At 44.9% G+C, this 12,629-nt stretch overlaps 1 protein-coding gene across 4 annotated transcripts in view; it reads right to left on the reverse strand.

The window, feature by feature from the left end:
• The window catches only part of LHFPL2 (LHFPL tetraspan subfamily member 2), a 123,307-nt gene extending 112,219 nt beyond the window's left edge, over positions 1-11,088 (reverse strand). For all 4 annotated transcript variants that reach the window (XM_063319355.1, XM_063319358.1, XM_063319356.1 and 1 more), the window contains exon 1: positions 10,933-11,088. The gene's annotated coding sequence lies outside the window, so the exon portion shown is untranslated. The remainder of the gene's footprint in view (positions 1-10,932) is intronic.
• Between the last annotated feature and the right edge of the window lie 1,541 nt (positions 11,089-12,629).

A 12,629-nucleotide genomic window follows, 5' to 3' on the forward strand; every position in this document is an offset into this window, starting at 1 on the left:
AGGAAAACCAATAGGAGGCTTTTGGTCTACAAAGTACAAGATTTGCAAGATGCTACCCTGAGCTGCTAAGTCACAGAAAAATGTGTCTTGAGTTTTTACAATTTGAAAAGACAAATCTAAAATTATGCCAGGTCAAATCTTCTATCCAGTACCCCCGTCTCCAAGAGCAGCCAAAAGCAGATGTCTGGGGAAGAGGATAAGAATAGTGTAAGCATTTAGTCATACTTTCCCCAAATACTCTCCAGTCTCCAACAATTTGCAGCTCAGGGACTTGCAAAGTCAGAGGTCACACTTATGTATTTATAATTCTCTACAGACTTTTTCTTCCATTCATTTTGTCCAGACTCCCTTTGAATTGGTATAAATTTTCAGTATCCACCACATCCTGTGGAGTTACACAACTTAATGATATGTGCGCAAAACAAAACTCCTCTTTTTGCCAACCCGAACCAAACACCTGCTAGTTTCATTTCCATGCTCATTAGTTCTTGCAGTGGGAGAGACAACGGACAACTGATCCCTATCACCCTCACCATGCCATTCATGGTTTTATAAAATTATCATTGTACTCCCAGATGTCCATTTTCCTCATCAACTTAACTGTTCTTTGTATGGAAGGTGTTATGCATCTCTGATTGCCTTTGCAGCACTTCTCTGGATCTCTTCCATTTCTCATGGATCCTTTTTGAGATGGTGGTCCAGAAATGCACACAACACTCAAGATGTGGGTACACCATCAACACAAATGGTGGATTTGTGCTCTATTCCTTTAAGACAGAATTATAAAATCCCAGATTTCTAACACTCAGTTTGCTTTTTTGACTGTGACATACTTGTGGAACTATTTATTACAAATGTAGAGTCTTTCTTATATCCAGAAGGTAACAGCCAGCTCAGAGACCATTGCTTTACAAGCAAAGGTAGGTCTGCTCTCCCTGCCCCTGATACATCATCAGTTTTTCTTCACAACCAAGTTGCATATACTGTTTTATTGCCTAGTTACTTGGTCTTAAGTATTTCTACAGTTGTTTACTACCCTGAATAACGCAGCAGCACACGGAAACTCTATAATCTACCCTTTCTTCTGAATCATGCATGAACAAACGAACAGCAGAGGCACTACAACAGATCACGTGCATCTCCACTGGTAACTTCCCTGTACTGTGGCAAGAAACCATTTATATCTACCCTCGGTTTTCTGCTTAAGACAGCAGAATCCATGTAAGAAACTTCACTAACCCCCCCCACCATGGCAGCTTGCTTTCCTTGAGAGTCTTTCTGAAACCTAAGAAGTCTAAAAATAAAACTTGATCTCCATCATCTATATGCCTCCAGGTTGACAAGGCATTATTTCCCCTTCAAAAAATCATATTATCTCGCTCCCATTACCTTGCATTTATACAGGTGTTCACTATGTCTACTCCTTGGTACACCTGTGTGTTACAGATGGCCAGCACGCTGCTCTGTAGTTCCCAAATCTCTCCTGGTATCCCGCTAAAACTGCCACGCATTTACCATTTTCAGCTGTTAACAGCACAATCAGCAGTTATTTCATTCCTGAGTGAATCTGAATGTGGCAATTTGCTCTTGTTCATTTTTGCCAATTCTTCTCTGTCTCCTGCCAACATTTCAGTTTGAGACTGACCCTCTAATGAGTCTCACATAGAAAAGAACTCCAGTGCAGAAACCTCCATCAATTTCTTCAACCGTGAACAGAAACTCAAAATATGCACTTAGTCTTTCTACTATGGCCTTACCTTCCCTGAATGTTCTTTTTATTCTTCAATAATCTGTTGGCCCTACAGTCTCTGCATCAGACTTCCTGCTCCTTGACTTACTCCTCAAATTCTTTTTTAACCTGCCTTCTTATCAACATATAATTGTGCCAGAGTTTGACCTTTCTGTTTTCCTCTTTCACACACAATTTGCATTTTTTAAAGTACAGCTGCTAGCCCTGAAAGTGCATTTTTTAGTGAGCTTCCATTATACAATGAACTAGTATTAACATTACAAAAATAAACAAGGATGGAGGCCACAAGTTTCTTGTGAAAATATTTACCTCCATCACCTGTAAACTAATGGACAGACCTGAGGAGAAAGAATGTTTCCCTCCAGCATTAGCATCGGCATGAATTGCTTTCCCCAGTCCACAGGACTACCAGGAGTCTGGTGAATTTTTCTTTCCACAGATTCTTCAATACATGTGGCTAATTTAAAACACTTGCATGACAAGGAAAATACTTTGTCCTAAATTTTTCTCTCTCCTTTACATTTCCTTCCCTGAAAAGGATCGTTATAAGCAGAAAAAAGAGACTTAGTTAGAAATGTCTTCCCTTTTTTTAAGTAAGGTTTCTGAAGCATATTTGTTTCAGTATTTCCAGGATCCATATGATGTGATAAAGTAAACTATTCCATTACCAGACAATGTTAATCTAGAAAAGTCAATATGCTTATTGAAGGAAAAGATGAGAACTCAAAATGACGAACTGGAGGTATGACCTGAGGAAACAGGGTCGTATTCAGTAAGAACATGTGAAAGATGGTACAGTTAGGCAGAAATAACCAGCTATAAAATGATCAGTGAGAAAAATGTCTTAGAACTTGTGTTCTTGGATGAAGACCTGGTGGATCACTGCCTGACCATGAAAAAGAGTGACAGTGCTGCAAAGAAGACATGCATCGTGTCAGCACGTATGAAGACAATTCCATTCCATTTTATTCAACACCATGAAAACCTCAAGTAGAACAGAGTCTTAACTTGGGCAGAACAAGACAGAAGTGAAGTAATGGAAGACAACCCAAAGAAAAGAAACAAAAATAAAAGGTATAGAGCAAACAGCACATGTGAGGTCAAAGAATTGGGCCTAAAGAAATAGCACGCTATGATAGTTAAGAAGAAACATAATAAAACATGTTGTAAGAAGAAAAACAATTATTTGCTTTGTCCAAGACAGATGCCGGACAAGCAGTTATGGTGTTAAACTGCAACAAGAAAGGTGTGAATTGGATAACATGAAAAGACAATTTTCTCATGGCAGGATGATGTAAGGGAGACTGCTAAATTCCTTAAGAAACAGTCACAGATGACAGATGTGGATGATCCTAACCTGAGGCAGATGAATGGACTAGATGACTTCATAAGACCTCTTCCAGTCCTGTTTTTTTTATGATCTTTTCCTTGGGAACTGAGGCAGAATCACTTCTTTTCAGTGATTTAACAAAAAAAAACCAAAACAAAAAAACCGCCCCAGAATTACAGGGATGCCTTGGAAAAAACGAGGTTATAAACAACCTTCTCACACATAAACTATTCATCCAGACCCCTTCCCTGCCCAACTCCAAGAAGCCTGTGGAAAGAAAGGAAGACGAGCAGCCAAGATATGGACAAATTGTGCTGAAAGCATGGGCTTATATTCCCTGACCTTCCCCAAACATTCTTGAAATGTGGCTTGGAAGCAGATGCATACTGTGCAGGGTACAGTCCATACATGCACGTGTGACACTCCTGATGCACCCTGAAAGCAACAGATTGCACATCCACTGTGCAATGCATGCAACGTGCAACAGAAAAACTAGGGAAACTCCACTGATATGCGCTGGTTGAATGCCAATGAATAAGAACATTCCTAAGGCTGTGTTTTAGACTAGACTTTCACTCTTTCACATTAACATGTCCCATTCTTGCACTGAGCAAGCTCAAGAAAGGCTGGATATTTCTGTACTCCAAATTTGGCTGCGATGAAAGGCTAACTCTAATTCAAGCTGTCAGGGCTGTCATGGAATGTGGTCTGGGTCACTTAGATATAAAGATTGGTTGAAGGTAATTACACTGATTTTATGCAGTCATGATCATGACTAATGACTGAATAAACACGTATGCGCAACACAAACCTCATACACATTTCTGCAAACTGGCTACCTCTGCTAAATTATCTAGCATCTCAGCAGAGCAATCAGCTGGGCAGCGTGTGGAAAATCTTGCACGCTAGCTGTCATGTACTATGTACATTAGCAGCTTAAAGAACACCTAAAACACAGAGAAAAATGAGACCTTTGTTAACTCTTTGAAGGTAAACCGTATCAGAGAAACAATGTCCTGAGAAAAATCAATGCAAAGAGAGAAGAGACATACCATTGCATGAAACTTCCTATTGAGCATAAAACTATAAATTCATTATCATTCTAAACTGGGCCCATCACTTGCTGTTGAACCCGTAAGTTAAACCAATCTTCTAAAAGCACAGAAACAAAACAACAAATATGACTGAATTTAAAATTAAGACTCTTCAAGATGAGATGGACAAGGTTTTGTGTCAGTTTGGAGGAAATACGAACTTACTTTTTCAGGTTACTTGCTTGTGTCTACTCCATAACCCACTCCAACTGCACATATGTGCAACTAATCTCAACATATAAAAGCTATAAAAGAATAGGTTACCATATTTAGACTTGAACTTACATTTGAAATTTTCTTGTAAACTTTAAATTATTCAGACTTGCCTGTGCAGAATGATGCTCAGGTTTTATCAGACGTCTGTTCTAAAATAGAGTTACAATTGCTAAAATTATCACAATGACCATGTACGCTTACTGCCTAAATTTATTAAATAAATGAGTTCCATAGAAGGCTTCCAGAGCTATAGTATTTGCATACTATATTGGAGATACCGTCCACTGTTTATATCACAAGAACAATTCAGTACATACTATTCATCAGTACTAATACTTGTGCAAAAAGATGCTGCTGTTCTTCGCACATAAAGAACTCTCTTGAGAAATTCTGTACAAATCTTGCTTTAGTAAACTCCAGGCAACTGACAAATTGTACTCTTATCTGTAGCACCGTCTCTTACACAGGTACTTTAATGCAGGAACAGTGACAAGATTTACAGCACTGCATATATATGTCACTTGGTTAACATTTCAGGGGAAAAAACCCACCACCCCTGTATATTAAAATATTTTTGCTACAGCTTTCCCTCCACAAAATTAGTTTGTACAGGATGCATCAAAGCAACACACACATGCCGAGAGACAAAACAAGAGCATGGAACCATTAAAATAAAGCTTCTCTCAAATGCATTTGCCATCATATAAAATCGGTGCATTAGCACCACCACACACTTCAGAGATGAGGTCAGATTTTGACAACTGAAAGTTCACTGAAAACTCTGAAAAACCTGTTTACAATGATCCCAGACATAAGCCTTGCAAGCTGCAATTCACTGACCTATGTAAACTGATTTGGCTTTCAGATAATCTCCCAGTGAATACTATTGCAAAATCTATAAACACAGATGGCACCAACTGGCACCCCATCTGCAATCTCAACAGAAGATCAAATACAGAGACTGAATTTATCCTCCCACATCACAGGTGATTCTTTCCAAACAGGTTTAAGGGATTATGCCTAGAAGCTGAACCAAGAAAGCTCTGTCGCAGCTGCATAAAGTCTCAGCCACCCTGAAAAGCCATACTACTTGAATGAAGCTGGTTTAAAAACTGTATAGCATTTAACAAGCCTATGCAATATTCAGTTCAGACCAGGCCCAGGTTAATTGCTACAATTTTCACTTTGACTACTTCTATTAGCAGTAAACTTAGGAGATTTTTTTCTAAAGCACCATAACAGAAGAACCCACTCAGGATCAAAAAGAATCTTGCAAGATGAAAAGGCCAACAACCTGCAGTCAAACTTTAAAATAAACATCAATTGTTCTATTAAAGCCTATTATATGATTTTATCTACAAAACTTACTGTTATTCATCTGGAATAGAGCAACAGCATTAGTACTGTTACTGGTGAATAAATGATGCATGAGAACACACACAATGTATGCAATGTCAGCTGTCAGCAAGCATGAAGGCCAATTAGTGACCTCTAAAGCTAACTCAAACCCAAGACATTTTCACTGATAAGATGTTAGATACCATGTATAAAACATGGATAAACAATACCTACTTAGTCTTTAAGAGGAGCAACGAAACTGGTGAAGGGTCTAGGGCACAAGCCTTACGAGGAGCGGCTGAGGGAGCTGGGGTTGTTCAGCCTGCAGAAAAGGAGGCTGAGGGGAGACCTTATCGCTCTCTACAACTACCTGAAAGGAGGTTGTAGCGAGGTGGGGGTCAGTCTCTTCTCCCAAGTAACAACTGATAGGGCAAGAGGAAATGGCCTCAAGTTGCGCCAGGGGAGGTTTAGATTGGATATTAGGAAAAATTTCTTCACTGAAAGGGTTATTAAGCATTGGGACAGGCTGCCCAGGGAAGTGGTGGAGTCACCATCCCTGAAGGTATTTAAAATACGTGTAGATGTGGCACCTGGGGACATGTTTTACCGGTGGACTCAGCAGTGCTAGCTAAGGGCTGGACTAGATGATCTTGAAGGTCTTTTCCAACCTAAACATTTCTATGATTCTGTAATAAGATAGCATTAAGACAAAATAATTTGAAATGGGGCATTGATACCAATGGCAAAGGAGGCTGTGCAGCTGCTTCAACAATATTGCTTCATTAATCCTTTCTGAGCAATAGAAGCCATAAAAGGTGAAAATGAAAAGATCTGAAAAATCAGCTTAAAGTAAGGCTTTCTTGTGTGTCTTAGTTCATTTATTGCAGTCCTCTCACCGGCTGCAACATAATATGGCCCTTTCTCAAAGACATTTTTCACATCTTTTTACAGTATTTCATTTTCATGGTTTGTCGTTTAGTTTCCGTGCTTTCACCATGGGCCTCAAAGAAAACGCTAACACATCAACATTTAAACCAATATAAATAGGAAATGTTTTAAGGAACAAATATCGCTGCAGCTCTCTGCTCATGCAGTTATGTCTAAATGTGTGTGATTCTCCTTTGAAGACTCATATCTAACTACTACACAGCTCCAAGCCGAGAAAGATGGTATGATTATTAAGGCCAGAATACAGGGAAACCTGGAGAAATTAATCTTTAGCAACAGACTGTAGGGAGGGTATTTTATTTTTTACTACATCTACTGAATCAGAAACTGGATTTTATAGATCGTGTGTAAAGCACAACAGTCTCTAAATATCTTCTGCCATGATTTATTTGTGCTCGGTCATGGAAAAGGTAACTGCCCAGTTGTTACATGTATTCCCTGAGCTCAGAATTTCAGATATATTCTTGATTTACTCACACAGATTGGGGATATTTGCAGTCATTTGCTTGCCTATGCAGCAAATTTATAGTTTAATAATTTTCTCATTGTGGATTTTGTTTTCTTTGGAATTACCTTCCACAAAATTATCTCCCAGGAAAATACTTCTAGGAAAATTGATTATTCTCTGATTAACTGGCGTTGAAATGCTTACTCATAGTTTATGTCTGACCTCCTAAAGTCTAAACATAGGGAGAAACACAGGCAATTAAAAAAAACTGAGATCTCAGATCAGCAGCGTTTTCCAAAATGCATTAATTACTTTCAATAACTTAACGCGAAAATGACTGAAACTATTTGCTTTACTCAGAAGACTGTTTCAAAATAAAATAATAGAACTGTTCTTTATGCAGCTTTTGGAGTATCTGACCATACTTCCCCAGCAATTTTAAAAGACAAATGATAATAACACTAGGGTTTTTTTATCTGTGCTTTATAAAGGCCCTACATTCAGCTTAATTCAAGTTTATCTGTATGTAGGAAGATGATTTTGGAACTAACCCTGTTAGTTCCAAATTTCTAGTGAAGATTTTAGGCACCATGACCTGGGAGAATCCTGTCAAATTTTGTGAAAGATGGAAAACCAGAAGGGAGAAATAATCTAAGCAAAAGTCTTTGGCATCATTTTAACAGACTTGTCAGCTATAATCACATCAGCAATTGTCTCTGCATCAAAGAAAGGGTTCTGAGAGCCAGTAACACCTTCCAGCCGCTCCGCCACCTCTGCCCTTGTTCCTAAGTGACTTCAACATGTTGACACCCAAATGATTTATCCCCTAGGCAGAAAGCAGAAAAATGGGAACTGTTGTGGGGGAAGGCAGGCACCAAAAACAGAGCGGAAAAGTGGCAAATGGGAAGACACAGAAAGCCCCTGTTCATGGGGACAGAAGGAATGGGGGACACAAAACGGCTTCTCTCATTGCCAAATGCCACCAGCAGTTCAGAAGCTGCTCTCCTTTGCTCTCCTCTCTGCAGGCTGGATGGTGCAAAGGGTCAGCCAACAAAAGGAGCCGCGTGTGCATGTGCCTGTGGACGCATACGTGTACATGGCAAGCAAGGACAGTTGGGGACAGCGGAGCAGCCATCCTCACCTCCCCTCTGAGCTCCAACAAACAGCTCTGGGACTGTGGAATGGCAAGGGGGAAGCCCAGCCGTTCCAGTGGGGGCTATTGCTACGTGAAGAGACTTTTCCCTTTTCCTTTTGTAATGAGTTGGCTTTAAGATGCTGAGGTTGAAATTCCTAGAAATTTGTTGTTGCCTACAGTGGATAACCAGGAATCTTACATCAGCTAGGAGCTGCCATCCCGTGTTCAACACATCCCCTCATCGCAACCACCACACCTCTGTCACTGGGGAGCCCTCCAACTGGTACTGACTGTCTAACAAAGGAGAAACTTCTGGAAATACAGATTTTGATGAATAATAATTATGTTCTTCACATCACTCAGAAAAATAACGAATCCTTCTTTTCATGTAATTATTATTTAAACAATAATGTCTACACTGTATGCAAAATGAAACATCGGGTTTCTTGCCTGGTGGGAGCTATACAGTCACCTGCGATCCAACCACCTTCTGCTGACGCAATAGCATATAGCGCTTAGTATGTCATTGTCCTACTGTATTACAGAACACCACAAGCAATTTTCACAGCTACAAGCTAGAACATGAAAAAGGATCGTGCCAATTACTGGCTTCCTTTCAGTCTTTGGCGGCAGTATTCCTCATCCAAATTTACCAGCCCAGCACAATCAAGAGGGACATAGATGTGGAGGAATATGTTTTGATTAAATAGGTAAAAAGAAGTGACTGTAACATTCTGATATAGGAATGCTGCATCCAGTCACAGTGATTTATGGTCTTAAAAGCAAATGACACACTACAGTTACTTACCCAACATGTGGGTACATCATCACTCAAGCATTTCCCAGAATTCTTAATAGAAACAGATGATTAACTAAAAAAAGATAAAGTGGGCACTTTCCGAAGTACTGATTAAACCCACCCCATGACCCAGACAGAGAAAACTTGTCAAGGAAAGCAGTGATGTGATTAAAGCTGGAGTGGCTGCAATTAGCATATACAATGAAAATCAAAGAATGGTCCCACGACACCACATCTGAGATAAAACTCGCTCATTAACAACTGCCCTAGCAGAACAGAATGACGGTCTGTTTATATCCTGCATCTAACAGTGGGCAGACATGGAGAAAATACTCAAGAAAGTGCCGGCGATTAACAGGGATTGTATTTTTGTAGCATGTTTTATTCAGAATAAAGCAGGACATTGATTTTAGCATCACTGACACTTTCTAACAAGCCGCTCTTGGTGCACACTGTGTGTTTTATTTAGGCCTCGATGCATTACAGCTCTATAAGGCTTCTACTACGAAAACAAATCCCCTGAAAACAAAAGAGCTCACTGCAGATGTGAGAATGCACAGGACTGGGACCAAGGAGGTATCTTCACTAAGGTATCTGTAATGGAGCTTAGGAATGTCTCCCTCAGAAAGCCAAACCTTTTAATTAACATATATAATACTTTCCTCTAGAGGAGGTCTGCTAGAGCTTTTTAATTTTTTTTTCCAGCTATTCTTAATACACATCTCCCATCAGGACGTGCACAGCATCTCATCTGCTTCCTTCTGGCTGGGTGTGAGCCTCCTGCGATGGAGCAACCCCAGCTGCTCTGCCACCAGGTACCGTACCGGCAACGCACACTTGTCCGGACACCGCGCTGCCAGCCCGTGGTGTTGTCCTTGATGTTGCTCCCAGGCCCCCACAACTCCTGACTGAGGGGATCCAACCTCAGCAGTCTGTTACCGGCTTCCTTCGGAGCGACACCTTATACCACCAACAAACCTTCGCCGGCAACTTGTGCCGTGCACTTCTTGCCCTTTCCTGAAGCGCCCTAAGAAAGGCGATACTCCCGCTTCTCCTCGAGAACTGAGCCCAGCACGGCGAAGGGAAGGAAGAACACGCCGGCGGTGGGAAGGCGCCAAGGTGAGCTTTGAACCCTGTCTCCCCCGGGCAGCTCGCTGAGGAGGCGACCGGCTCCCGCCCGCCCTCCTCGGGAGAGGCCGCAGGTGCCGCGGCCGGTGGGCGCAGGCCTGGCCGGGGGCAGCCCTGCTCCCGCCACCTCCCCTCCTCACGCTCCCCGTCCCGCACGAAGAGCGTGAGACTCATGGGACCCCGCCGTCCCGCCCCGGCTCCCCCCCGTTCCCGCCCCGTTCCTTACGGCGCTTCCCACAGAAAAGGAACAGGGGGGAGGGCGGGAGCCCCCCGCCGCCCTCCCCGCGGCGACTGACACCCCCACGGCAACGGCGGCCGCCCAGTGCTGCCTACGTGTGCGCGGGGCACCCCGCCCGCCTGGGCTGGCTGCTCGGTGGCACCTCCGCGCTGAGGAGGGAGGGAAGGAGGGAGCCCGGCCGTTCCGGGCGCCCCGCTGCCGCCCGCCGGGTCGCGCCCTGGTTCCCCGCCGCCCCGCGGGGAAGGGGCGAGCGGGCGCCCTCCCGCCCCACCGCTTCCCCAGCGGCGCCACAGCCCCGTCCCCCGCCGCCACCTCCGCGCCGTGCCTCGTCCACCCCCGGGCAGTTTCCCAGCTACCGGCCCCGGACGAAGGGGAGCTGCAGCCCGGCCGCCGCACGGTCAATGAATGGAAAGGCAGCCAGCGGTTCCTGTCCTCCCTCCTTCCCTCCACAACTTCAGCGGCGACGGCGCCGCTGCCGCCGCCGCCGCCTCCTCTTCCTCCTCCTCACCTCCGCCGGGCAGTGGCGGCTCCTCCGCGCTGGGGCTCCGCTCCCGCCGCCTCCGGCCCGCGCCCCGCCGGGCTCGCCCTCCCCCGCTCCCGCCGCGACCATGCACCGAGGAAGGAGGAATGGGATCCCGGCGAGCGCCCGACCCGGCCGCCCCCAGCCGGCGGGAGGGAGGGAGGGAGGGAGCCGAGGGGCGGGGAGGGACGGGACGCGGCCGCCCTGCCCTTCCCAGGACCGGCCCCCTCACACTGACGTCCCCCGCCCTCACACCGCCGGGACGCCATGGGGAGCCTGTGCCCGGCGGCGGGGGAGGGCGCCCGGCGCGGGGCCGGGCGAGGGGAGGCCCCGTCCGGCCCGCTCTGGGCCGTCCGGGCATCTCATCCACGGGCGGCCCGGTATGCCCTCCCCTGGTCCGTGTCACAGCTCTCCCGGCGGGCTGGCCAAAGGGGAGAGCCACTGGAAAGAGTCCGAATAAAGGCGGACCCGCCATCCCGGCGGCTTCATTCACCCACGGCCCCTTCACCTGCCTCCGCCGAGGGAGCCGGCTAAGAACGGCCACCGGCCTGCACGGATGATATTAACCATTTCGCTCCTCATCGTAATAGATAATCCGCCCCACTGGACCGAGGCACAGAGGACACGCTGAATATAAAGCGGGAATGGTAAACACCAACTCCCCCCGCTTTCCCAAACATTCCTCTCAGTCTAGACCTTCGGGAAAAAAATGCAGTTAATACTTACACAACCTACGTTGTAGGAAAATGCCTCAGAAATTGTCTGCAAACTTTCTGTTTTCAAACCTTTTCCCCTCAGAACCAATCATTTCCCACCAGTCTCCCTTTAAAATTCCCAGTTAGCGCTCCTCCAGTTTCAATGGAACACAATGATGACCGAGGCTTTACAAGAATATTGGGATTTTTAAAGTGTCTTCAGATCCTTCGTGCTAAGCACATACGTGCCTACTAGCAGCGATACTCATTTAAAACACCTGCAAGGTTTCGTCACAGAGGTGTCCCCACGTGCCCATGCTGTTCCCCATGGTCGTGCCCCATCTCCTACACCGGTAGCTGCAAGGAGATGACAGGTACCTGACCAGACCACGCTCCTCGGCGTCAGCCCCACAGATTGGAGCTGGCTGTTGCAATAGATAAAGCCAGCCGCTAAGCAGGTCAGTAAAATAAATCACTCTTGGTACCTCAGAGACAGCAATGCGAAAGGCGATTTGCCGCAGCTACAGCTGTCCTCCCCCTGGGAAAAAGTACGGAGTTCTCTTTCCACAGCTATCGGAGCGTTCTCTTTTACTGTTTACTTGAAGCTGTGGTTTCAAGCTTGAATTACTCTTTCACTCTGAGGACAGAGAGGGATGGGTGCGGGCTGGCCCTGCTGTCAGCCTGGGACTCCAAACTCCTCAGCTGCGAGGGCACACTCCAGCCAGCTGGGTCCCGTGGATGGATCCCTGCCTTTGAGAATAGCATCTGCTGCTCAGGAAACCAATGTTTTCCTAAGTATGTAGGTTTAGGACGAAGAAACAAGCACAAATAAGAATGATGGTCCTGCGGCAGAAACGTTAAAAAAATACACAGGTATCTACACGTAGTGAAAACAGAGCATATGCTTTCATGTTTATGTTTATTGTCCAAACTTGTACCCCAAGACTACCCTTCCCCTTTCTCTCTGGACAAGTCATCAGACGACACGTT

This window comes from Chroicocephalus ridibundus, chromosome Z (assembly GCF_963924245.1).
Source record: "Chroicocephalus ridibundus chromosome Z, bChrRid1.1, whole genome shotgun sequence".
In the NCBI taxonomy this organism is placed as follows: domain Eukaryota; kingdom Metazoa; phylum Chordata; class Aves; order Charadriiformes; family Laridae; genus Chroicocephalus; species Chroicocephalus ridibundus.